We start from the raw sequence: 27,000 nt of genomic DNA on the forward strand, positions 1-27,000 counted from the left end.
TTCCATGTTCCATTCCATTTTCCAATGCACGTTCCATTACATGATCCATTCCGAGTTCCATTCCACATTCCACTCCATTCCATTCCACATCCAATTCCACATTCCATTACACTCCACTCCACATTCCATAGCATTCCATTCCATTGCATTCCACATTCCATTCATTCCATTCCACATTCCATTCCACATTCCATTCCATTCCACATTCCTTTCCATTCCATTCGACATTCCATACAATTCCGTTCCATTCCATTTCACATTCCATTCTATTTCATTCTACATTCCATTCCACATCAAATTCCGTTCTATTCCACATTCCATTCCATTCCATTACACATTCCATTCCACATTCCTTTCCATTCAATTTCACATTCCATTCCCTTCCATTCCAGATTCCTTTCCACATTCCATTCCCCATTCAATTCCACCTACATTTCCATATTCCATTCCACATTCCATTCCATTCAATTCCACATTCCATTTCACATTCAATTCCGTTCCAATCCACATTCGTTTCCACATTACATTGCACATTCCATTCCACATTCTGTTCCGCATTGCATTCCACATTCCATTCCATTCCATTCCACTTTCCGTTTAACATTCCATTCCATTCCATTCCCCATTCCATTCCATTCCACTTTCCGTTCCACATTCCATTCCAATCCCTTCCACATTCCATTCCATTCCATTCCACTTTCCATTCCATTCCATTCCACATTCCATTCAACGTTCCATTCTAGGTTCCATTCCAAGGTCCATTCAATTAAATTCCACATTCCATTCCCCATTCCATTCCATTCCATTCCACTTTCCTTTCCACATTCCATTCCACCTTCTGTTCCTCTCCATTCCACATTCCATTCCATTCCATTCCACATTACATTACATGTTTCATTCCATTCCATTCTACGTTCCATTCCACGATCCATTCCACTTTCCAATCCAAATTCCATTTCATATTCCATTACACTCCATTTCACATTGCGTTCCACACTGCACTACATTCCATTCCACATTCCATTCCACCTTCCATTCCACACTCCATTCCAAATTCCATTCCATTCCCTCCCACATTCCATTTTATGTTCCATTCCATTCCATTCCACGTTCAATTCCAGATTCCATTCCATTACTTTTGACATTCTATTCCACATTGCATTCCACATTCCATTTCACATTCCATTCCGTTACATTAGACATTCCATTCCACACTCCGTTCCACATTCCATTCCACATTCCATTCCGTTCCATTCCATATTCCGTTGCACATTCCATTTCGTATTCCATTCGACATTCCATTCCACATTCCTTTAAATTCCATTCCACATTCCATTCCATTCCATTCCACATTCCATTCCACGTTCCATTCAACGTTCTATTCCAAATTCCATTGAAAATCATTTCACATTACTTTCTGCATTCCATTCCTTTCCATTCCAATTTCCTTTCAGAATTCCATTCCACATTCCATTCCACATTACATTCCGTTCCATTCCACATTCCATTCCACTTTCCGTTCTACATTCCATTCCATTCCATTCCACATTGCATTCCATTCCATTCCACATTCCATTCCATTACATTCCACATTGCATTCCACATTCCATTCCATTCCAGTTTGCATTCCACGTTCCATTCCACATTTCATTCCACATTCCATTCCATTCCACCTTCCATTACACGGTCCATTCCTTTCCATTCCACGTTCCATTCCATGTTCCATTCCACATTCCAGTCTACATTCCATTCCACATTTCACTCCACATTCCATTCCACAATCCGTTCCGCATTCCATTCCATTCCATGCCAAATTCCATTCCACGCCAAATTCCATTCCACGTTCCATTCCATTCAATACCACGTTCAATTCCACATTCCATTCCATTACATATGAGATTCCATTCCATATTCCATTCCAAATTCCATTTCACATTCCATTCCTTTCCATTACACATTCCATTACACTATCCATTCCACATTCCATTCTACATTCCATTCCACCTTCCTTTCCATTCCATTCCACATTATATTCCACAATCCATTCCAAATTCCATTCCACATTCCATTCCACGTTCCATTTCTTTCCATTCCGCATTCCATTCCACAGTCCATTCCACATAACTTTCCACACTCCATTCCGTTCCACTCCACATCCCTTTCCACATTCTATTCTGCATTCCATTCTACATTCCATTCCACATACCTTTCCACACTCCATTCCACATCCGACTCCACATTGCTTTCAGTTGCGTTCCACATTCCTTTCCACATTCCAATCCACATTCCATTCCATTTAATTCCACATTCCATTGCATTCCATTTCACATTCCATTCCGTTAAATTCCAGATTCCTTCCCACATTCCATTCCACATTCCTTTTCACATTCGGTTCTACATTCCGTTCCACATTCCATTCCAATCCATCTCACATTCCATTCCATTGCATTCCACATTCCATTTCACATTCCATTCCGTTCCATTCCACTTTTCTTTCCACATTGCATTCCATATTCCATTCCTCATTCGTTTCAACATTCCATTTCACATTCCATTCCATTCCATTCCTCATTCCATTCCATTCCACATTCCGTTCCAATCCATTCCACATTCCATTCCATTCCATTCCACATTACTTTCCATTCCATTCCACATTCCATTCTACGATCCATTCCAAGGTCTGTTCAATTACATTCCACATTCCATTCCAGATTCCATTCCATTCCATTCCAGTTTCCTTTCCACTTTCCATTCCACATTAAATTCCATTCCATTCCGCATTGCATTCCATTCCATTCCACATTCCTATCCATTCCATTCCACATTCCAATACACGTTCCATTCCACTTTCCATTCCACGTTGCATTCCATTTACCCTTCCAAATTCCTATCTACATTCCATTTCACTTTCTATTCCACTCCATTTCACATTCCATTCCACATTCCACTCCAAATTCCATTTGATATTCCATTCCACTCCACATTCCATTCCATTCCTTTAAACATTCCATTCCATTTCATTCCATTCCACATTCTATTCCATTCAATTCCACATTCCATTCCTTTCCATTGCACATACCATTCCATTCCATTCCATTCCACGTTCCATTCCATTCCACTTTCTACTCCATTCCATTCCGCTTTCCATTCCACATTCCATAAAATTCCATTCCATTCCACATTCCATTAGACATTCCATTCCACGTTCAATTCCACTTTCCATTGCACGTTCCATTCCACGTTCCATTCCATTCCATTACACATCCCATTCAACATTATGTTACATTCCATTCCACATTCCATTAGATTCCATTCCACATTCCATTCCATTCCATTCCACATTCCATTTCACATTACGTTCCATCCCATTCTGCATTCCATTACGTTCCATTCCACATTCCATTAGGTTCCATTCCACATTCCATTCCATTCCTTTCCACATTCCGTTCCAAATTCCTTTCCATTCCATTCCACAATCCATTCCATCTTCCGTTCCATTCCATTCCATTGAAGATTTCATTCCACATTCTATTACATGTTCCATTCCACATTCCATTCTATTCCAAATTCCATTCCACATTCCATTCCATTGCATTCCACATTCCATTCCACATTGCACTCCATATTCCATTCCATTCCATTCCATTCCACTTTCCATTCCACATTAATTTGCACTCCATTCCACATTCCATTCCATTACACATTCCTTTCACCATTATATTCCACGTTCCATTCCATGTTCCATTCCATTCCATTCCAGGTTCCATTCCTCTTTCCATTCCACATTCCATTCCATTGGGTTACACTATGCATTCCACATCCCAATCCACATTCAATTCCATTCCATTCCACATTCCATCCCATTCCATTCCACATTCCATTCCATTCCAATCCACATTGAATTCCATTCCATTAAACATTCCATTCTCCTTCCACTTCACATTCCGTTCCATTCCATACCATTCCACATTCCGTTCCGTTCCATTCCATTCCTTTCCACATTCCATTCCATTCCATTCCACATTGCTTCCCACATTCCAATCCGTTGCTTTCCACATCCCATTCCGTTGCATTCCACATTCCATTCCATTCCATTCCACATTCCATTCCATTCCATTCCATTACACATTCTGTTCCTTTCCATTCCATTCCATTCCACATTCCATTCCATTCCATTCCATTGAATTCCAGATTCCTTTCCATTCCATTCCACATTCCATTCCATTGCATTCCATTGAATTCCAGATTCCATTCCATTCCACATTCCATTCCACTTTCCATTCCACATTGCTTTGTATTCCATTCCACATTGCATTCCATTCCACATTCCTTTCTACATTACATTCCACGTTCCATTCCATGTTCCATTCCATTCCATTCCACTTTCCATTCCTCTTTCCATTCCACATTCCATTCCATTCCGTTACGCAATGCATTCCCCATCCCAATCCACATTCAATTCCATTCCGTTCCACATTCCATCCCATTCCATTCCCCATTCCATTCCATTCCATTCCACATTCCTTTCCATACCATTCCACGTTGCATTCCACATCCCATTCCACATTCATTTCCATTCCATTCCACATTCCATCCCATTGCATTCCACATTCCATTCCATTCCAATCCACATTCAATTCCATTCCATTAAACATTCCATTCTATTTCCACTTCACATTCCATTCCATTCCATACCATTCCACAATCCGTTCCATTCCATTCCTTTCCTTTCCGCATTCCATTCCATTCCATTCCACATTGCTTCCCACATTCCAATCCATTGCTTTCCATATCCCATTCCATTCCATTCCGCATTCCATTTCATTCAATTCCACATTCCATTCCATTCCATTCCATTACACATTCTGTTCCTTTCCATTTCATTCCATTCCACATTCCGTTCCATTCCTTTCCATTGCATTCCAGATTCCATTTCATTCCCTTCCACTTTCCAGTCCACATTCCATTCCATTACTTTCCATATTGCATTGCACTTTCTATTCCATTCCATTCCACATCCCATTCCAAATTCCATTCCATTCCATTCCACATTCCATTCCAAATTCCATTCCATTCCATTCCACATTCCCTTCCATACTCCGTTCAATTCCTTTGCACTTTCAATTCCATTTCATTCCACGTTGCATTGCATTCCCTTCCAAGTTCCATTTCACTTTCCAATCCACGTTCCATTCCACATTACATTCCACGATCCATTACATTCCATTTCATATTCCATTCCACATTCCATTCGTTTCCAATTCTCAATCCATTCCATTCCTTTCCATTCCATTCTACAATCCATTCTATTCCATTTCAAATTCCATTCAATTCCATTCCATTCCACATTCCATTCCACATTCCATTCCACTCAATTCCATTCCATTCCACTTTCCATTTCACATTCCATTCCATTCCATTCCACATTCCATTGCAGGTTCCATTTCACGTTCCATTACACGTTCCATTACACGTTCCAATCTATGTTCTATTCCATTCCATCCCAATTTTCATTCCATTCCATTCTACATTCTATTCCAAATACCATTCTCTTCCATTCCACATACCATTCCATAACATTCCACATTGCATTCCAGATTCGATTCCCTTCCATTCCACATTCCATTCCATTCTACCTTTCATTCCATTCCATTCCACTTTCCATTTGGCATTCCATTCCATTCCATTCCACATTCCATGCCATTCCATTCCACATTCCATACCATTCCATTCCATTCCATATTAAATTACTTTGCATTCCAGTTTCAATTCCCTTACTTTCCACATTCCATTCCATTCCACTCCACATTCTGTTCCATTCCATTCCAAGTTCCATTCCATTCCATTTCACGTTCCATTCCATTCCATTCCGTGTTAGATTTCACCTTCCATTCCATTCTATTCCTCGTTCCATTACATTCAATTCCATTACATTTGCCATTACACTTCATTATATTCCACAATCCATTACTTTTCATTCCATTCCACATTCCATTACATTCCATTGCATTCCACGTTGCATTCCATTCCATTCCTCATTCCATTCCTCTTTCCATCCCATTACATTCCACCTTCATTACAATGTTGCATTCCATTCCATTCCACTTTCCATTCCATTCGATTCCACATTCCATTCCATTCTAATAAACATTCCATTGCATTCCATTCTTATAAATATTACATTCCATTCTAATAAACATTCCATTCTATTTCCTTTTCACATTCCATTATATTCCATTCCTTTCGCCATTCCACTCCATTCCCTTCCATTCCATTCCACATTAAATCCCACTTTCCAGTCCAGTCCAATTCACATTCCATTCCATTCCGTTCCTGATTCCATTCCATAGCATTCCATTCCAAATTCCGTTCCAGTCCATTCACTTCCATTCCACATTCCATTCCATTCCATTGCATTCCATATTCCATTACCTTCCCTAAAACATTCTGTTCCACATTCCATTCCATTCCTTTCCACAATGCATTGCACATTCCATGCCATTCCATTTCACATTCCATTCCACATTCTGTGCCATTACATTCCATTCCACATTCCATTCCATTGAATTCCAGAGTCAGTTCCATTCCATTCCACATTCCATTGCATTCCACATTCCATTCCATTGAATTCCAGAGTCAGTTCCATTCCATTCCACATTCCATTGCATTCCATTCCACGTTACGTTCCAATCCATTCCACTTTCAGTTCCAAACCATTCCAATTTCCATTCCATTCCATTTCGTTTTCCATTCCATTCCATTCCACGTTCCATTTCACATTCCATTCCATTCCATTCCACAGTTCTTTTCATTCCATTCTGCGTTCTATTATATATTCCATTCCATTTCATTACACATTCCATTCCATTCCGTTCCATAGCGTATTCCATTCCATTCCATTCCATTCTATCAAACCATCCATTCCATTGCATTGCATTCCACATTCCATTCCACGTTCCATTCCACATTCCATTCCACATTCCCTTCCATTCCATTCCATTCCACGTTCCATTCCACATTCCATTCCTTTCCATTCCACGTTTCATTACATTACATTCCACATTCCATTGCATTCCACATTCCATTCGGTTCCATACCACTGCATTCTGCATTCCATTCCATTCCATTCCTTTCCACATTCCATTCCATTCCTTTCCACATTCCATTCCACGTTACATTCCATTTCATTAAACATTTCATTCTATTTCCATTTCACATTCCATTACATTCCATTGCATTCCACATTCCATTCCATTCCGTTCCATTTGATTCTGCCTTCCATCCCAGTTTCCATTCTATTCCATTTTCCATTCCATTCCATTACATGACACTTTCCATTACACATTCCATTACAATCCATTCCAAATTCCATTCAATTCCATTCCACAATCCATTCCACTTTCCATTCCACATTCCATTCCATTCCACATTCCATTCCATTTCATTCCACATTCCATTCCATTCCATTAAACATTCCATTCAATTTCCATTTAATATATCATTCCATTCCACTCCATTCCTCGTTTCGTTGCATTCCATTCCATTCCATTCCACATTCCATTCCATTCCCATTCCGTTCCACATTCCATTCCATTCCACATTGCGTTCCACATTCCATTCCACTCAATTCCATTCCATTCCGCTTTCCATTTCACATTCCATTCCATTCCATTCCACATTCCATTGCAGGTTCCATTTCACGTTCCATTACACGTTCCATTACACGTTCCATTACACGTTCCAATCTACGTTCTATTCCATTCCATCCCAATTTTCATTCAATTCCATTCAACATTCTATTCCAAATACCATTCTCTTCCATTCCACATACCATTCCATAACATACCACATTGCATTCCAGATTCCATTCCCTTCCATTCCACATTCCATTCCAGTCTACGTTTCATTCCATTCCATTCCACTTTCCATTTGGCATTCCATTCCATTCCATTCCACATTCCATGCCATTCCATTCCACATTCCATGCCATTCCATTCCATTCCATATTCCATTACTTTGCATTCCAGTTTCAATTCCCTTAGTTTCCACATTCCATTCCATTCCACTCCACGTTCTGTTCCATTCCATTCCAAGTTCCATTCCGTTCCATTTCATGTTCCATTCCATTCGATTCTAAGTTCCATTCCATTCCATTCCGTGTTAGATTTCACCTTCCATTCCATTCTATTCCTCTTTCCGTTACATTCAATTCCATTACATTTGCCATTACACTGCATTATATTCCACAATCCATTAATTTTCATTCCATTCCACATTCCATTCCATTCCATTGCATTCCACGTTGCATTCCATTCCTTTCCACATTCCATTCCACTTTCCATCCCATTACATTCCACCTTCATTACAATGTTGCATTCCATTCCATTCCACTTTCCATTCCATTCGATTCCACATTCCATTCCATTCTAATAAACATTCCATTGCATTCCATTCTTATAAATATTACATTCCATTCTAATAAACATTCCATTCTATTTCCTTTTCACATTCCATTATATTCCATTCCTTTCGCCATTCCACTCCATTCCCTTCCATTCCATTCCACATTCCATCCCACTTTCCAATGCATTCCAATTCACATTCCATTCCATTCCGTTCCTCATTCCATTCCATAGCATTCCATTCCAAATTCCGTTCCAGTCCATTCGCTTCCATTCCACATTCCATTCCATTCCATTGCATTCCATATTACATTACCTTCCCTAAAACATTCTGTTCCACATTCCATTCCATTCCTTTCCACAATGCATTGCACATTCCATGCCATTCCATTCCACATTCCATTCCACATTCTGTGCCATTACATTCCATTCCACATTCCATTCCATTGAATTACAGAGTCAGTTCCATTCCATTCCACATTCCATTCCATTCCATTCCACGTTACGTTCCAATCCATTCCACTTTCAGTTCCAAACCATTCCAATTTCCATTCCATTCCATTTCGTTTTCCATTCCATTCCATTCCACGTTCCATTTCACTTTCCATTCCATTCCATTCCACAGTTCTTTTCATTCCATTCTGCGTTCCATTATACATTCCATTCCTTTTCATTACACATTCCATTCCATTCCATTCCATAGCGTATTCCATTCCATTCCATTCCATTCTATCAAACCATCCATTCCATTGCATTGCATTCCACATTCCATTCCACTTTCCATTCCACATTCCATTCCACATTCCCTTCCATTCCATTCCATTCCACGTTCCATTCCACATTCCATTCCTTTCCATTCCTCGTTTCATTACATTACATTCCACATTCCATTGCATTCCACATTCCATTCGGTTCCACACCACTGCATTCTGCATTCCATTCCATTCCATTCCATTCCATTCCTTTCCACATTCCATTCCATTCCTTTCCACATTCCATTCCACCTTCCATGCCATTTGTTTAAACATTTAATTCTATTTCCATTTCACATTCCATTAAATTCCATTGCATTCCACATTCCATTCCATTCCGTTCCATTTGATTCTGCATTCCATCCCAGTTTCCATTCTATTCCATTTCCCATTCCATTCCATTACATGACACTTTCCATTACACATTCCATTACAATCCATTCCAAATTCCATTCAATTCCATTCCACAATCCATTCCACTTTCCATTCCACATTCCATTCCATTCCACATTCCATTCCATTTCATTCCACATTCCATTCCATTCCATTAAACATTCCTTTCAATTTCCATTTCATATATCATTCCATTCCACTCCATTCCTCGTTTTGTTCCATTCCATTTCATTCCATTCCACATTCCATTCCATTCCGCATTCCGTTCCACATTCCATTCCATTCCACATTGCGTTCCACATTCCCAATCATTGCTTTCCACATTCCATTCCTTTCCATTCCACATTACATTCCGTTCCACATTCCATTCCATTCCACATTCCGTTTTATTCCATTCCATTCCACATTCCGTTTTATTCCATTCCATTCCACATTCCATTCCATTCCTTGCCACATTCCATTCCATTCCATTCCACTTTACATTCCTGTCCACATTCAATTTCATTTCACTTTCCATTCCTCATTCCATTACACATTCCATTTCACATTCCATTCCATCCCATTCAAAGTTGCATTCTACATTACATTCCATTCCATTCCACATTCCATTCCACTTGCCATTCCATTACACTTCCCATTCCACATTCCATTCCACATTCCATTCCATTCCTTTCCACCTTCCATTCCACAATCCATTCCATTCTATTACACTTTCCATACTATTTCTTTCCGCTTTCCCTTCCAATTTCCGTTCCATTCCATTCCATTCCACAATCCATTCCATTCCACTCCACATTCTCTTCCATTCCATTTCACATTCCATTCCACATTCCATTCTATTCCAATCCACTTTCCATTTCACATTCTATTCCACATTGCATTCAATTCCATTCCACAGTTCTTTCCATGTTCCACTCCTCGTTCCACTCCACTTTCCATTCCACGTGCCATTCCATGTTCCATTCCATGTTGTATTCCTTTCCATTCCACATTTCATTCCAATCCATTCCACATGCCTTTCCTTTCCTTTCCACATTGCATTCCATTTCATTCCACTTTCCATTGCAGATTCCATTCCATTCCATTTCACATTCTGGTCCACATTCCATTCCATTCCATGACACATTCGCCATTCCATTCCAAGTTCCATTCCATATTCCCTTCCATTCCATTCCACGTTCTATTCCACCTTCCATTCTTTTTGATTCCACATTCCATTCCATTTCATTCCGCTTTCCATTCCACATTCCTTTCCATTCCATTCGTTTCCACAAGCCGTTCAATTCCACTCCACATTCCTTTCCATTCCATTCCACATTCCTTTCCACATTCCATTCTATTCCTTTGCACTTTCCATTCCACATTCCATTCCACATTCCTTTCCATTCCTTTAAACATTCCATTCCATATGCCACTCCACGTTCCATTGCACTTTCCATTCCACGTTCAATTTCACGTTCTATACCACATTTTATTCCATTCCATTTCACATACCTTTGCACGTTCCATTCCGTTCCATTCCACTTTCAATACAAGGTTCCATTCCATTCCATTCCACATTCCATTCCATTCCATTCCATTCTATTCCTCGTTCCATTCCATATCATTCCATTCCACATTCCATTCCATGCCATTCCATTCCTTTCCACGTGACTTTCCACGTTCCTTTCCAGGTTCCATTGCACCCCATTCCTCATAGCATTGCACATTCCATTCCTTTCCTTTCCACATTCCACTCCACATTCTATTCCATTCCATTCCGCTGTCCATTGCATTCCATTCCACATTCCATTCCACCGTCCATTCCATGTTCCATTCCACTTTCCATTCCACGATCCTTTCCAGGTTCCACTTCCCATTCCATTCCACCTTGGTTTTGACGTTCCATTCCATTCCATTCCACATTCCGTTACGCATTATATTCCAATCCATTTCACATTCCATTCAGTTCCAACCAATACCACATTCCATTCCACTCCTTTCCACATTCCATTCCATATTCCATTCAATTTCATTCCACATTTCATTCCATTCCATTGCACATTCCATTCCACATTCCTTTCCACATTCCATTCCACATTCCTTTCCACATTCCATTCCACATTCCTTTCCACATTCCATTCCACATTCCTTTCCACATTCCATTCCACATTCCTTTCCACATTCCATTCCACGTTCCATCCAACGTTTCATTCCACCATCCATTCCACATTCCATTCCAAGTTCCATTCCACATTCCATTCCAGGTTCCATTACAGACTCCATTCCACGTTCCATTCCACGTTCCATTCCACATTCCATTCCTTTCTAGGTTCTAATCCACGTTCCATTCCACATTCCATTCCATTCCATTCCACATTCCGTTCCCCGTTCCATTCCAGGTTCCATTCCACGTTCCTTTCCACATTCCACTCCATTCCAGTACACATTCCATTTCACGTTCCACTACATTGCATTCCACATTGCATTCTACATTCCATTCCATTCCATTCCACATTCCATTTCATTCCACATTCCATTCCATTCCATTTCATATACGATTCCACATTCCACCCCATTCCATTACACATTCAATTCCACATACCATTCCATTCCATTCCACATTCCATTCCATTCCATTTCAAATTCTATTCGATTCCATTCCATTCCTTTCCACATTCCATTGCATGACTTTCCACATTCCATTCCTTTCTGTTCCACATTCAATTCCACATTCCATTCCATTCCATTCCACGTTTCATTCGACATTACATTCCATTCCATTACAGAGTGCATTCCACATTCCTTTCCATTCCATTAAACATACCTTTGATTTTCATTCCACATTCCATTCCATTACATTCCACATTCCATTCCAAATTCCATTCCATTCCATTCCACATTCGATTCCATTCCATTCCATTCCACATTCCATTCCACATTCCATTCCATTCCATTCCACATTCCGTTGCACATTCCATTCCATGACATTCCACGTACCATTCCACATTCCATTCCGTTCCATTCCACATACCATTCCACATTCCATTCAATTCCATTCCATTCAACTTTCCATTCCACATTCCATTCCATTCCGCATTCCATTGCATTCCTTTCCACATACTATCCCACATTCCAAACCATTCCACATTCCATTCCAATCAATTCCACAGTCCATTCCATTCCTATCCACATTCGATTCAACGTTCCCTTCCATTCCATTCCACATTCCATTCAATTCCATTCCACATTCGATTCCATTCCATTCCATTCCACATTCCATTCCACATTCCATTCCGTTCCATTCCACATTCCGTTGCACATTCCATTCCATGCCATTCCACGTACCATTCCACATTCCATTCCGTTCCATTCCACATACCATTCCACCTTCCATTCAATTCCATTCCATTCAACTTTCCCTTCCACATTCCATTCCATTCCATTCCATTCCACATTCCATTCCACATTCCTTTCCACATTCCATTCCACGATCCATCCAACGTTCCATTCCACCATCCATTCCACATTCCATTCCATATTCCATTCAAATCCTTTCCACATTCCATTCCACGTTCCATTCCATTCAATTAAACATTCCATTCTATTTCCATTTCACAGTCCGCTACATTCCATTGCATTCCACATTCCATTCCATTCCATTCTGCATTCCATCACACTTTCCATTCCATTGTATTTCATATTCCATTCCATTACATAACACTTTCCATTCAACATTCCATTACAATCCATTCCAAATTCCATTCCATTCCATTCCACAATCCATTGCCCATTCCATTCCACATTCCATTCCATTCCACATTCCATTCCTTTCCACATTCCATTCAATTCCATTCCATTCCACATTCCATTTTAAAGTCCATTGAATTCCATTCCACATACCGTTCCAGATTCCAAACCATTCTACATTCCATTTCACATTTTATTCCACTCGTTTCCACCTTCTATTCCACGTTCCATTTGACGTTACATTCCACGTTCCATTCCACTCCATTCCACAATCCATTTCATGTTCCATTTGAAGTTCCATTCAACGTTCCAGTCCAAATTTCATTCCGTTCCATTTCATATACAATTCCACATTCCATTCCATTGCATTCCACATTCCATTCCATTCCAATCCTTTCCAAATTCCAATCAATTCCATTCTATTCCATTCCACGTAGCATTCCATGATCCATTCCAGGTTACATTTCATTCCATTCCACTTTCCATTGCACATTCCATTCCATTCCATTCCATTCCACATTCCATTCCACTCCATTCCTTTTCACATTCCATTCCATTCCATTCCACATTTCATTTCAATTTCCATTCCATTCCATTGCATTGCTTCCCAAATTTCATTCTATATTCCATTTCATTCCGTACCATTCCACATTCCAATACACTTTCCATTCCATTCCATTCCACATTCCGTTCCACATTCTATTCCACATTCCATTCCATTCCATTCCTTTCCATTCCATTCCATTCCACGATACATTACAGATTCCATTCCATTCCATTCCACATTCCATTCCATTGCACATTCCATTCTACGTTCCATTCCACGTTCCATTCCAAGTTCCATTCCACTTTCCATTCCATTCCATTCCACATTCCATTCCATTCCATTCAGCATTCCATTCCACAGTCCTTTCCATTCCATTCCACCTTCCTTTCCAGATTCCTTTCAATTCCATTCCATTGCATTCCATATTCCATTCCACATTCCATACCTTTCCTTCCCATTCCATTCCACGTTCAATTCCACATTCCATTCCATTCGAATCCACATTCCATTCCATTTAATTCCACTTTCCATTCCACATTCCTTTCCATTCCATTCCATTCCACAAGCCATTGAATTCCACTCCAGATTCCACTCAATTCCATTCCACTTTCCTTTCCACATTCCATTCTATTCCATTCCACTTTCCATTCCACATTTCATTCCACTTTGCATCCCATTTCATTCCACATTCCTTTACATACCATTGTGTTCCATTCCACATTGTGTTCCATTCCATTCCATTTCACTTTCCATTCCATTCAATTCCATTCCTCATTCCATTCCATTCCACATTGCATTCCATTCCATTCCACATTTCATTCCCTTGCATTCCACATTCCATTCCATTCCATTCCACATTCCATTCCATTACATTCAACGTTCCATTCCATTCTATTCCACGTTCCATTCCTCATTTCATTACACATTCTGTTCCATTTCATTCCACGTGTCTTTCCATTCCATTCCATGTTCCATTCCAAATACCATTCCATTCGTTTCCAAATTCCATTCCATATTCCATTCCGTTCCTTTCCACATATCTTTCCATTCCATTCTCTTCCATTCCACTTTCAATTTAATTCCATTTCACATTCCATTCAATTCCATTCACTTCCATTCCAACTTCCACTCCATTCTATTCCACATTCGATTCCATTCAATTCCATTCCGCGATCCATTCCATTCTACGTTCCACTAAATTCCATTCCACATTCAATTCCATTCCATTCCACATTCCATTCCACTCCATTCCACATTGCATTCCTTTCCATTCCATTCGATTCCACATTCCATTCCATTCCATATTCCAATCCACATTCCATTCCATTCCATTCCACATTCTATTCCACATCCCATTCCACATTCCATTCCGTTCCATTCCACATTCCATTCCACATTCCATTCCATTGCATAACACATCGCATTCCACTTTATATTCCATTCCACAGTCCATTCCATTCCATTCCACATTGCGTTCCGTTCCACTCCATTCTATTCCACGTTCCATTCCACATTTGATTCCATTCCATTACACCCCATTCCATTCCACGTTCCATTCTACATTTGATTGCATTCCATTCCACTCCATTCCATTCCACATTCCATTCCATTCCATTCGAGATTCCATTCCACATCATATTCCATTCCATTCCACATTCCATTCCACATTCCATTCCATTCCATTCCACATTCCATTCCACATTGCATTCCAAGCATTACACATTCCATTCCATATTCCATTCCTTTCCTTTCCACATTCCATTTCACATTCCATTCTATTCCATTACACATTCCATTTCATTGCATTCCACGTTCCATTCCACATTCTTTCCATTGCATCAACATTCCATTCCATTTCATTCCACATTCCATTCCGCTTTCCAATACATTCCATTCTACATTCCATTCAATTCCATTCCACATTCTATTCCTTTAAATTCCACTTTCATTTCCATTACATTCCGCATTCCATTCCATTCAATTCCACATTCAGTTCCATTCCATTCGAAGTTCCATTCCATTCCATTTCACCTTCCATTCCATTCTATTCCATGTTCCATTCCATTCCATTCCACGTTCCATTTCACATTTCATTCCATTCCATTCCATTCAATTCCATTCCGTATTCCATTCCATTCCATTCCATTCCACGTTCCATTCCTTTCCACGTTCCATCCCACATTCCATTCTATTCCATTCCACATTCCATTGAATTCCATTCCACATTCCATTCCATTTCATTTAACATTCCATTCGATTCTTTTTCAAATTTCATTCCATTCCATTCCATTCCATTCCACATTCCATTCCACATACCATTCCATTCCGTTCCACATTCTATTCCACATTCCATTACATCTCATTCCACATTCCATTTCTTTGCATTGCACATTCCATTCCTTTCCATTCCACATTCTATTCCTCATTCCATTCCTTTGCATTCCAAATTCCATTCCACATTCCATTCGATTTCATTGCACTTTCCATTCTACATTGCATTCCATTCCATTCCACATTCCTGTCCATTCCATTCCACGTTCCATTCCATTCCATTTCACATTGCATTCCACATTCCAATCCATTCTATTCCGCATTTCATTCCACATTCCCTTCCATTCCATTCCACTTTCCATTGCACGTTCCATTTCACTTTCCATTCCACGATAAATTCCACATTCCATTTCACGTTCCGTTCCATTACATTCAACATTCCATTCCATTCCATTCCATTCCACATTCCATTCCATTCCAATCCAGTTTCCATTCCAAATTCCAATCTATTCCATTCTACATTCCATTGCATTCCATTCCACTTTCCATTCCACATTCCATTCCATTCCATTCCACATTAGATTCCACAATCCTTTCCATTCCATTCCACATTCCATTCCATTCCATTCCGCATTGCATGCCAATCCATTTCAGATTCCTTTTCAGATTCCATGCCATTCCATTCCATTCCACATTCCATTTCCTTGCATTCCTCTTTCAATTCCATCAGATTCCACATTCCATTCCCTTCCATTCCATTCCACGTTACATTCTATTCCATTCTGTTCCACGTTCCATTCTATTCCATTCCAATTTCCATTCCACTCACTTTCACGTTGCATTCCATTCCATTCCAAGTTCCGTTCCATTCCATTCAATTCCAGAATCCATTTCATTCTATTCCACATTCCATTCCATTCTATTCCGAATTCCATTCCATTCCATTCCACATTCAATTCTATGCCATTCCTTTCACATTCCATTTCATTCCATTCCACATTCTATTCCATACCGTTCCATTGCATTCCACATTCCATTGCACATTCCATTCCACTTTCCATTACATTTCATTCAACATTCTACCCTACATTCCCGTCCATTCCATTCCACATTCCATTTCATTCTTTTCCATAACATTCCACATTCCATTCCATTCCATTGCACCTATCATTACATTCCCTTCCACGTTCCATTCCACGTTATATTCCACGTTCCATCCCACTTTCCATTCCACGTTACATTCAATTTTCCATTCCCCATTCCATTCCACATTCCATCACACGTTCCAATCCATGTTCAATTCCAGTCCATTCCACATTCCATTCCTTTCCATTCCATATTCCATTCCACTCCATTCCACATTGCATTGCGTTGCCTTCCACATTCCATTCCATTCCATTCCATTCCACATTCCATTCCACATTTCATTCCACATTCCATTCCACGTTCCATTCCAAATTCCATTCCATTCCATTCCACATTCCATTCAACATTCCATTCCAAATTCCATTCCGTATTCCATTTCAGAATACATTCATTCCATTCAATTTCATATTCCAATCCACATTCCCTTATATTCCATTCCACTTTCCATTCCACATTCAATTCCATTCCGTTCCACGTTCTTTTCCATTCCATTTCAAATTCTATTCCATTTCACTTCATTCCACATTCCATTCCATTTCACTTTCCATTCCATTCCACATTCCATTCCATACCATTCCACATTCCATTGCATTACATTCCACATTCCATTTCATTACATTCCACATTCCGTTCCACATTCCATTCCTTTCCATTTAACGTTCCTTTCCATTCCATTCCATTCCATTCCACAATCCATTCCATTCTATTCCACATTCCAGTCCATTCGATTCTGAATTCAATTCCGTTGCATTCCACATTCTATTCCATTCCATTACTTTACACATTCCATTTCATTCCATTCCACATTCCATTCCATACCACTCCATTCAATTCTGCTTTCCAATCCACATTCTATTCGACATTCCATTCCATTCCATTACACATTCCACCCTATATTCCAATCCATTCCATTCCACATTCTATTCCATTCATTTCCATTCCATTCCACATTCCATTCCCTTCCAGTCCACATTCCATTCCATTCCCTTCGACGTTCCATTCCTTGTTCCATTCCATGTTCCATCCCATTTTCCATTCCACGTTCCATTCCATTTTCCATTCCACATTCCTTTCCACGTTACATCCCACGTTCCATTCAAAGTTGAATTCCAGTCCATTCCACATTCCACTCCATTCCATTCCATATTCCATTCCATTCCATTCCGCATTGCATTGCATTGCTTTCCACATTCCATTCCATTCCATTCCACGTTCCATTCCACATTCCATTCCATTCCATTCCAGATTCCATTCCAAATTCCATTCCATTCCATTCCTCTTTCCGTTCCACATTCCATTGCAAATTCCATTCCACATTCCATTCCAATTTCCATTCCACACTCCATTCTCCATTCCATCCCACATTCAATTCCACATTAAATTCCATTCCACATTCAATTCCATTCCATTCCATTCCACATTCTATTCCACATTAAATTCCATTCCACATTCAATTCCATTCCATTCCATTCCACATTCCATTCCACATTCCATTACTCATTCCATTCCACATTCCATTCCATTGCATTCCGCATTCCATTCTATTACATTCCACATTGCATTACAAATTCCATTACATTCCGTTTCACTTTCAATTCCACATTCCATTCCTAATTCCATTACATTCCATTCCACATTCCATTCCGCATTCCATTCCACATTCCATTGCATTCCATTCCACATTCCATTGCATTCCACATTACATTCCATACCATTCGACATTCCATTCCTTTCCATTCCAGATTCCATTCCATTCCATTCCACATTGCATTCCACATCGCATTCCATTCCATTTCACATTCTGTTCCACATTCCTTTCCATTCCATTTCACATTACATTCCATTTCATTTTGCAATCCATTCCATTTGATTCCTCATTCCATTCCATTCCATTCCTTTGCACATTCCATTACGTTCCATTCCACATTCCATTGCGGACCATTCCAATCCATTCCACATTCCTTTCCACATTGCATTCCACTTTCCATTCTATTTCATTTCACAATCCACTCTACATTCTTATCCATTACATTCCACATTCCTTTGCATTCCTTTCCATTCCATTCCACATTCTATACAATTCCATTCCACCTTCCGTTCCATTCTATTGCACGTTGCATTCCACTTTCCATTCCATGTGCCATGCCACTTTCCATTACACTTTCCATTCCATTTCCCATTCCTCCTTGCATTCCACATTCCCTCCCACTTTCCAATCCATTTTCAATTCCGGTCCATTCCACATTCCATTCCATTTCATTTCATATTCCATTCCATTCCATTCCACATTGCATTTCATTGCTTTCCACGTTCCATTGCATTCCATTCCACATTCCATTCCACATTCCGTTGCAGTACTTTCCACATTCCATTCCAAATTCCATTCCATTCCATTCCCCTTTCCATTCCACATTTCGTTCCAAATTCCATTCCAGATTCCATTAAAGATTCCATTCCACATCCCATTCCACATTCCATTCCATTCCATTCCACATTCCATTCCACATTGCATTACATTCCATTCCACATTCCATTCCACATTCCATTCCATTGCATTTCACAATGCATTCAATTCCATTCCACAATCCATTCCACATTCCATTCCATTCCATTCCACATTGCATTCCTTTCCACATTCCATTCCATTCCATTCCATATTCCATTCCACATTTCATTCCATTCCACATTCCATTCCACATTCCGTTGCATTCCATTCCACATTCCACTCCATTCCATTCCACATTCCGTTCCATTCCTTTCCATATTGCATTGCATTACATTGCATTCCACTTTGCATATAATGCACATAATGCATTGCACATAATGCACATAATGCATTGCATTATGCCCATAATGCACATAATTCACATAATGCATTGCATTCCATTCCACATTGCATTGAATTGCATTTCACTTTCCATTCCACATTCCATTCCATTCCATTAAACATTCCATTCCACATTCCATTCCATTCCACTTTACATTCCGTACCTTTCCACTTTCCATTTCATTCCATTCCACATTCCATTCCATTCCATTCCACATTCCATTCCATTCCATTCTGCACTCCGTTAAACATTCCATTCCATTCCATTCCATTCCATTCAGCATTCCATTCCATTCCATTCAACATTCCATTCCGTTCCATTCTTTTCCACTTTCCATTTCTTTTAATTCCACATTCCATTGCAGACCATTCCATTCCATTCCACACTCCATTCCACATTCCATTCCACATTCCATTCTATTCCATTCCACATTCCCCTCTACATTCCAATCCATTCCATTCCACATTCCATTCCATTCCACATTCAATTCCGTTCCACATTCCATTCCTTTCCTTTCCATTCCATTCCAAACTCCATTCCATTCCATTCCAACCTCCATTCCATTCTCTTCCACGTTCTATTCCATGTTCTGTACCACATTCCATTCCACATTCACTCCCATCATCCATTTCATGTTCAATTCCATTCCATTCCACATTCCATTCCTCTCCATTCCATATTCCATTCGATTCCATTCCTGATTGCATTGCATTGCTTTCCACTTTGCATTCCATTCCAATCCTCATTCCATTCCACATTCCACTTCATTCCATTCCACATTGTATTCCAAATGCCATTCCATTCCATTCCACATTGCTTTCCATTCCATTCCACCTTCCATTCCATTCCCTTCCACGTTCCATTCCACTTTCCATTCCACCTTCCATCCAACGTTCCATTTCACTTTCCATTGCACTTTCCATTCCAAGTCCCATTCCACGTTTCACCCCACGTTCCATTCCATGTTCAATTCCAGTCCATTCCTCATTACATTGCACATTCCATTGCACATTCTAAACCATTCCATAAAATTCCATTCCACAATCCATTCCGTTCTCTTGCATTTTCCATTCCATTCCATACCAAATACCATTCCACATTCAATTCCAATCCATTCCGCATCCCATTCTGGATTCCATTCTATTCCATTGCACATTCCTTTCCATTCGACTTTCCAATCCGTATTCCATTTCATTCCTTTCCACAATCCATTCCATTCCATTCCACATTCCATTCCATTCCGTTTAACATTCCATTCCATTCCACATTCCATTTGATTCCATACCACAATCCATTCCACATTCCATTCCATTCCGTTTAACATTCCATTCCATTCCACATTCCATTTGATTCCATACCACAATCCATTCCATTCCATTCCACATTAAACTCCAATCCATTCCATTCCATTCCATTCCATTCCATTTCACATTCCTTTCCATTCAATTCCACATTCGATTCCCCTTTCCATTTCATTCCATTCCAAATACCATTTTGTTCCATTCCACATTCCGTTCCTTTCCATTCAATTTCGTTCCATTCCATTCCATACCATTTCACATTCCGTTCCACACTCCATTCCATTCCATTTCACTTTCCATTCCATTCCATTCCATTCCATTCCACAATCCGTTCCATTCTATTCCACATTCCATTCCATTCTGTTTCGAATTCCTTTCCATTCTATTCCACATTCCATTATATGCCGTTCCTTTCCACATTCCATTTCATTCCATTCCACATTCCATTCCATACCATTCCATTCCATTCCAGATTCCATTCCACTTTCCATTCCACATTCCATTCCATTCCATTACACATTCCACCCTACATTCGAGTCCATTCCATTCCAATTTCCATTCCATTCATTTCCATTCCATTCCATATTCCTTTCCATTCCATTTCACCATCCATTCCATTCCCTTCCACGTTCCATTGCACGTTCCATTCCACTTCCCATTCCACTTTCCATTACACGTTGCATTCCATTTCCCTTTCAACATTCCATTCCCCTTTCCCCATTGCATACCACGTTCCATCCCGTTTTCCATTCCATGATCACATCCAGTCCCTTCCACATTCCACTCCGTTCCTTTACATATTCCATTCCAGTCCATTCCACATAGCATTGCATTGCTTTCCACATTCCATTCCATTCAACATTCCATTCCAAATTCCATTCAATTCCATTCCATTCCGCATTCCAATCCAAATTCCATTCCATTCCATTCCACATTCCATTCCACATTCCATTCCAAATTCCATTCCACTTTCCATTACATTCCATTCCGCATTCCAATCCAAATTCCATTCCATTCCATTCCACATTCCATTCCACATTCCATTCCAAATTCCATTCCACTTTCCATTCCAGATTGCATTCATTCCATTTCATTCCATTGCACATTCCATTCCATAGCATTCCATTCCATTCCAGATTCCATTCCACATTCCATTCCACATTCCATTCCATTCCATTCCACATTCCACCCTAGATTCCAGTCCATTCCATTCCAATTTCCATTGCATTTATTTCCATTTCAGTCCACATTCCATTCCATTCCATTCCACCTTCCATTCCATTCCCTTCCACGTTCGTTTCCACGTTCCATTCCACGTTCCATCCCACCTTCCATTCCACGTTCCATTCCATTTTCCTTTCCCCATTCCATTCCAAGTTCCATCCCATGTTCCATTCCATGTTCAATTCCAGTCCATTCCACATCCCACACCATTCCATTCCATATTCCATTCCACTCCATTCCACGTTGCATTGCATTGCTTTCCACATTCCATTCCATTCCATTCCACATTCCATTCCACATTCCATTCCATTCCACTACAAATTCCATTCCAAATTCCATTGCATTCCATTCCACATTCCATTCCACATTCCTTTCCACATTCCATTCCAAATTCTATTCCACATTCCATTCCAGATTGCATTCATTCCATTCCATTTCATATTCCCTTCCACATTCCATTATATTCCATTTCACTTTCCATTCCGCATTCCGTTCCATTCCGATCAACATTCTATTCCATTCCATTTCAAATTCCATTACATTTCAATCCATTCCACAATCCATTCCATTCCACTTTCCATTCCATTCCACATTCCGTTCCATACCGTTCCATATTCCATTCCATTCCATTTCACATTCCATTTAATTCCACTTCATTACATTCCACATTGTGTTCCACATTCCATTCCATTCCATTTCACGTTCCTTTCTATTCCATTCCATTCCATTCGTCAATCCATTCAATTCTATTCCATATTCCTTTCCAATCCATTCCGAATTCAATTCCATTCCATTCCACTTTCCATTCCATTCCATTCCTTTCCACATTCCATTTCATTCCATTACATTTTCCATTCCATACCACTCAATTCCATTCCATTCCACTTTCAATTCCACATTCCATTCCACATTCCATTCCTTTCCATTCCACATTCCACCCTCTATTCCAATCCATTCTATTCCACATTCCATTCCATTCAATTCCATTCCATTCCACATTCCGTTCCATTCCATTCCACATTCCTTTCCATTTCCTTCGACGTTCTATTCCACGATCCATTCCACTTTACATCTCACTTTCCATTCCAAGTTCCGTTCCATTTTCCATTCCACATTCCATTCCACGTTCCATCCCACTTTCCATTCCATGTTAAATTGCAGTACATTCCATCTTCCATTCCATTCAATTCCATATCCCATTATATTCCATTCCACTTTGCATTGCATTGCTTTCCACATTCCAGTGCATTCCATTCCACATTCCATTCCACATTACATTACATGCCTTTCCACATTCCATTCCAAATTCCATTGCATTAAATTCCACATTCCTTTCCACTATCCATTGCAAATTCCGTTCGACATTCCATTCCACATTCCTTCCCACATTCCATTCTACATTTCATTCCATTCCATTCCACATTCCATTCCATTCTATTCCATTCCACATTCCATTCCATACCCCTTTCCATTGCATTCCACATTCCATTTCATTCCAATCCATTCCATTCTATTCCACATTCCATTCCACATTCCATTCTATACCATTGCACATTCCATTCCATTCCATTCCACATTCAATTCCATTCCATTCCATTCCATTTCATTCCATTCCTCAGTTCATTCTACATTCCATGCCATTCCACGTTCCATTCCATTAAATTATACGTTACATTCCACTTTCTATTCCATGTTACATTCCATTAAATTCTACATTCCATTGTGCGTTCCATTCCACTTTGCATTAAATTTCATTCCACCTTCCATTCCACTTTCCATTAAACATTTCATTCCATTCAATTCCACATTCCATTGCACATTCCATTCCATTAATTTCCACTTTCCATTGCACATTCCATTCCATTCCATTCCACTTTCCCTTCCATTCCATTTCACGTTAATTCCATTCCATTCCACATTCCATTTCACTTTCCATTCCATTCCATTCCACATTACATTCCACATTCCTTTCCATTCCATTCCACTTTGCTTTCCACACAGCATTCCATTCCATTCCACATTCCATTTCATTCCGTTCCACGTTCCTTACCATTATATTCCATTCCTTTGCACAATGCATTCCATTCCATTACACCTTCCGTTCCACATTCCACTCCTTTCCATTCCACATTCCACTCCTTTCCATTCCACATTCCATTCCACATTCCATTCTATTCCACATTCTATTCCATTCCATTCCATTCTGTTCCACATTCCGTTCCATTGCATTCCACATTCCATTCCACATTCCATTCCACTCCATTCCACATTCTATGCCATTGGACTGCACATTCTTTTCCAAATTCCTTTCGATACCATTCAACATTCCATTCCACATCGCGTTCCTTTCTATTGCTCGTTCTGTTCCAAATTCCATTCCATTCATTTCCACATTGCATGCGATATTCGATTTTACTTTCCATTCCACATTCCATTCCATTCCATTCATTTCCACATTACATTCTATTCCATTCCACTTTCCGTTCCACTCCATTCAACATTCTATTCCCTTACATTCCGTTCCACATTGCATTCCATTCCATTCCACATTCCATTCCACATTGCATTCCATTCCTCATTGCATTCCATTCCATTCCATATTTCATTCCATTTCATTCCACATTCCACAATATTCAATTCCACATTCCATTCCATTGCATTCCACATTCCATTCCATTTCATTCCACGTTACACTCCACATTCCATTCCATTCCAATCCACATTCCATTCCATTCCATTCCATTCCATCCCCATTTTCCATTCCATTCCATTACACACTGCTTTCCTTTCCACTCCATTTCACATTCCATTCCACATTCCATTCCATACCACGTTCCATTCCGCATTCCATTCCACGTTCCATTCCACATTCCATTCCATTCCGTTACAGTTTCCATTCCTCATTCCATACCACAATCCATTCCATATTCCATTCCGCATTCCATTCCACGTTCCCTTCCACATTCCATTCCATTCTGTTACAGTTTCCATTCCTCATTCCATTCCACATTCCATTCCATATTCCATTCCATTCCATTCCACATTTCATTGACTTCCATTACAGATTCCTTTCCACATTTCTTTCCATTCCATTCCACATTCCATTCCATTCCACATTCCCTTCAATTCCATTCCATTCCACATTCCATTTCATTCCACATTCCGTTCAATTCCATTCCATTGCACATTCAATTCCATTCCTTTCCACATTGCATTCCATTCCATTCCACATTCCATTACATTCCAATCCACATTCCATTCCATTGCATTCCATATTCAATTCCATTCCATTCCACATTCCATTCCCTTCCATTCCATTCCACAATTCCATTCCATTGCATTCCACATTCCATTCCATTCCATTCCATTCCTTTCCTTTCCATTCCATTCCATTTCACATTCCATTCAATTCCACTCCACTTTCCATTCCACATTCCATTCCATTCTACTTTCCATTCCATTCCATTCCACATTCCATTGCATTGATTTCCATATTCCATTCAATTCCATTACACACTGTATTCCATTCAATTCCAAATTCCATTCCATTCAATTCCACATTCCTTTCCATTTCATTTCACATTCCATTCCATTTCATTCCACATTCCATTCCATTCCATTCCACATTCCATTCCAATTAATTCCACTTTACATTCCACATTCCATTCCACATTCCATTACGTTCCTTTCCACACTACCTTCCATTCCACATTCCCTTCCATTCCATTCCATTAAATTCCATTCCACATTGCATTCCATTCCATTCCATTCCACTTTGCATTCCACATTCCATTCCACGTTCTATTCCACATTCCACTCCATTCCATTCCACAATCCACTCCACATTACATTCATTCCCATTGCACATTCCATTCATAGTTCCATTCCACATTCCATTGTATTCCATTCCACATTCCATCCCACATTCAATTCCACGTTCTATTCCACATTCCATTCCATTCCACAATCGATTCCACATTCCATTTATTTCCATTGCCCATTCGAATCCTCCTTCCATTCCACATTCCATTCCATTCTATTCCACATTGTATGCCATTCCTTTCCACATTCCATTCCACATTCCATGCCATTCCATTCCATTACACATTTCATTCCATTGCATTTCACTTTAAATTCCATCACTTTCTACTTTCCATTCCATTCCATTCCACGATCAATTCCATTCCATTCCAAGTTCCATTCCATTCCATTTCATGTTACATTCCATTCATTTCCATGTTCCATTCCATTCCATTCCACCTTCCATTTCACATTCCATTGCATTCCATTCCAAGTTCCATTCCATTCCATTCCACGTTCCATTCCACATTCCATTCCATTCCACATTCCATTCCATTCCATTCGATTCCATATTCCATTCCATTCCATTCAATTACACTTTCCATT

This window comes from Pongo pygmaeus, chromosome 12 (genome assembly GCF_028885625.2).
Source record: "Pongo pygmaeus isolate AG05252 chromosome 12, NHGRI_mPonPyg2-v2.0_pri, whole genome shotgun sequence".
NCBI classification, from domain to species: domain Eukaryota; kingdom Metazoa; phylum Chordata; class Mammalia; order Primates; family Hominidae; genus Pongo; species Pongo pygmaeus.